Here is a 4,090-nt window from a genome sequence, read left to right on the forward strand (position 1 = left end):
CTTCTTACACACCTTTCTCCACACATTTAGGGTGATACTTATCATTCATGAAATTCTATTTAAGGCAATGAAGAACCACCTGTTAGAGAATACCTGTCCTACATGAGGGATGGCTGTAGACAAGGTTCTTCATCTTCTTTACTTTGGTAGCAAACGTTTCCCCTCTTTCCCCCCTGAGGACCTGTGATTTAGATTGATCCCTCTACAAACCCTTCCCCCATAACTTACGTGTCCAGTTTTGATGCAGTAGCGCATATTTTCTCAATTCTATGTTTGTTTCCATTTCTCAGTAATGGCTTCTTGACAGCCCCATACATCTTTTCAGACCTATGACCTGTAGTGCTAAGATGTCTCATGGAATTTTTCATATGCTTAACAGATGTCTAATAAATACATAAATACACGTGTGTAGCCTGGGCATGAAAAGCGCAATTACATGTAGGTAATGAATGATACGTATACACTACTCACAATATGTTAGGGATCTGTGTCTTGTGGGTGAAAGTGCAGGGTACATGTTCCATTTCTTTTTGCACAAATTGCTGTTCTATATAACAAGGAGCTGAAAAGTAAAATTCAAAACAGTCCTCCTTATCATGCTGTTTAGTTTTCAATATCACGAGACCAAAACCTTACAATTGATCAACAGTACCTGACCATAGCAGGATGATTTCAGATGATTAGTGTCATCAGCAGGTGGTAACAGAGATTGGAAAAGGTATAGAAGAGGACGTCCTCTGGCCACATAGGCCACATACCAATCTCTGGACAGCTTTATTGAGAACACTGGTCCTGTGGAAAGGATAACAATTGATACACAACTCCAGGAATATTCACGAGTGGTGAAAGGCATAGTGTACTTTTTAAAACCATTAACATCAGTATGGTCTGCATGACCTAGACGGGGACCTGAGCCTACCACTCAGCTCTCATGGGGGCTGTGGAGCATCTGCGCTGGGCAAGAGACCGGTGGACTTCAGAGCTGTTCATTGATACATTTGGGCAGACAACAATGTGGAGATACCTAGGAGAGCACAACAGCCACTGTTGTCACCAGATAAGCCTTTGGTGGTGGTGGTGATGTTACAGTGTGGGCAGGTGCCTAGTCAATACAGAAACGCCTTGCACTTTGTTAATGGCACAATGACAATCTCATACTCCTAGTATAACGCCACGCCTAATTTCATCTTCATGGATGACAATGCACCAGCTCATGGAGGTCACATCATTAGAGGACGGCTTCTGGAGGATCTCAGATGGAGTGTCCTGTACTGTCCTGTGGAGTGTCTTCCACATGTGAGTTTCAATCACACACAGTATATATACACACCATATATACATACATACACCATATACACACGTACATACAGTACCATATATATCCATGCAACATATACACAGACATACAGCACAAACACATCACATATACACTCACATTTAGAGCATATACATTACTTACAATATCATATACAACATATACACACATATAAATACAGTATATACACACCACACATACATACAACATATTCACACCCAATACCCCAGATGCCAGGGCCCCCTGACACTGTGGGCATCCTAAATCTTAATCCTAACACCAGACACCATTGATGGTCTGTGAAGTTGTCCCTAATAGAAACCCTAATGTGTAATACTGACCCTTGTATGATGAATGGGACAGCACCAGGACCTAGAAACTAGGTCCTAAAAATCCCATGATATGGAAATTGGTTTCTAAAGGGTTAAAGCTGTATTTTCTTATTTTCCCCAGCAATCCTGATAAAAGCATTTCTAGTTTTCAAGAAAAGAATATGTGTCCTTCTTTTTAAGTGACATTATAATGGAAAAATACTGACCTTTATCGTGCGAGATGGCGAGTACTAAATATCAGCCAGCGAATCCGTAGAAACCATTGGGGCTGACATGTCTGACTTAGCTCGATTGTACCTGTGCTGGAGGCTGTGTAAAGTAATGTGATCTCCATATAGATAAAGCTCTCCAGGACATTGTCACATGCTGGATGCATATGACCCCTATACACAGTACACAGACTTCCTCAATAGGGCACAGTCCTGCACAACATAGCCCTGAGACATTCCACTTCTTTTTTTTTTTACATTTCTATTTTAACATTATTTTGTCAGAATTCACTGAAAAAAAATGAGATTACTAAGTTATAAATGTCTGTACTGTAAATAGCAAACAGCACCATTTCGTATGGGCAAAATCATGGCAGATGCCCTGGCACTGGTGAGAGTGTGGCACATGTAGTCCAGGGTTCAGTCACATAAGTAACCAATATAACGAGCTGTGCACCTGTGTGACCATGGTCAGATTTCTGTCCACTGGAAGTAAACATAAAAGCTTTCTATGGAATAACATCAAGCAGAGATCTAGAAACACGGTGGCTCAGTGGTTAGCACTACAGCCATGCAGCACTGGGGTCCTGGCTAGAGATGGGCGAATTTGTTGAAATTCGGTTCGACCCCATTTGCCGAATTTTTTGAAAAACTTTGATTTGACCCAAATAGAATCATGACGAATCACGTTAAAAAACAGGCATTTCCTGGCTGCAGAGAGCCTGTAGGGTGTTGTAGAACGTTGTGCCATGCTTAAAGATGCATAGGGAGCGTGGTTTGGTCTTCAAACAATGCTGCGTTTTAGTATGACACGCACATGACAGCCACGGCTCGTAGAATCGCTTCACTCTTCACTTCCATGTGCACTTACATAGGCCAACTTCACCAAATAAGCGAAACGGGAACGCAGCCTGACAAGGTAACGTCTGTGCCAGCTCGAAAGGAGCTGAGGGCCAAGATCCCACTATAACATCAAAGAGTGCACTCTTTTTACACTAACATCAGATGATTCCATAGATTACGACAGAACCTGTTCTGTTAAACGCGGATACATGTGGAAAGCCGCCCAAAAGAGTGCAGAGAGTGTCTGCAGTAATTCTGCATTGACGTCACTGATCATTTTGCCCTTTTTTTGCGTCTGTCAGTGTCCGCTTTCAATCTGTCAATAATCCATCAGTATTGCTAAAGCCAAAAACAAACAGGAGTTGATCCAGAATAGAGATGAGCAGTAAATGGGATACTTGCATGTCCTCTGTGTTCTGTATCCACTCCTGCTTTTGGCTATCAATCCTGAGGCTTTTCATTCCTTCTGACAGATGAAATGAAGGGGAAAACTAAACATAGTGGCAACGTCATAGAGTGATGGAGGGTGAAAACAGCATTATGGAAATCACAGGGTGTTCCAGGGAGACAGCGGTCAGTTGGCAGCAGCATGAGGTCAGAGAGTGGCACAATGACAAATTCTTTAGGTGGCAGCAACATGGTAGGCCACAGAGTGGCACAATGACAGAGTGTGGAGGTGGCAGCAACATGGTAAGCCACAGAGTGGCACAATGATAGAGTTTGTAGGTGGTGTCAGCAGCAGCAGGACACCACAGAGTGGCACAATGACAGAGTGTGGAAGTGGCAGCAACATGATAGGCCACAGAGTGGCACAATGACAAAGTGAGGTGATGGCAGCAGCAGCATGAGGTCAGAGAGTGGCACAATGACCAATTCTTTAGGTGGCAGTAGCAGGAGCCCACAGAGTGGCACAATGACAGAGTGTGGAGGTGGCGGTAACATGGTAGGCCACAGAGTGGCACAATGACAGATGTGGAAGTGGCGGTCAATTCCAGTCCCTGGTAAAGATGGTGGGAGGCAGATGGAGCAACTGGCAGTAGATGTGTGGCATCAGGCGGTTGGCAGCATCAGAATAGTAGCTGAGGCAGGTAGTTGGAATCCAGACTCATTCCCCATGTTTGGGGGAGGCGTCATGGCTGATCTAATCTGATGCATAAGGCATTGGTGTGTTGAAATCCTGTCCAATCCAAGCCTGATTCATCTTGACAAAGGTCAGTCTCTCCACATTACGGGTGGACAAGCGGGTTCTCCTTGGGGTAACGATGGCCTCCGCTCCATTGAACACCCGCTCTGATGCCACACTACTGGCCAAGCAGGACAGCTTCTCTACTGCAAACTCTGCAAGTCGCGGCCATTCATCAAGTTTGGCTGTCTAGTAGTCCAAGGGATGC

At 44.2% G+C, this 4,090-nt stretch overlaps 1 long non-coding RNA gene across 1 annotated transcript; it reads right to left on the reverse strand.

The window, feature by feature from the left end:
• LOC140133970 (uncharacterized) lies at positions 1 to 1,986 on the reverse strand. The gene is made up of 3 exons (XR_011855994.1): positions 1,854 to 1,986; positions 653 to 792; positions 1 to 562 (listed from the first exon to the last, which is right to left on the reverse strand). It is a non-coding gene; the product is annotated as an uncharacterized lncRNA (long non-coding RNA).
• Positions 1,987 to 4,090: the final 2,104 nt, after the last annotated feature.

The sequence above is a fragment of the Engystomops pustulosus genome, chromosome 5 (genome assembly GCF_040894005.1).
Source record: "Engystomops pustulosus chromosome 5, aEngPut4.maternal, whole genome shotgun sequence".
NCBI lineage: Eukaryota > Metazoa > Chordata > Amphibia > Anura > Leptodactylidae > Engystomops > Engystomops pustulosus.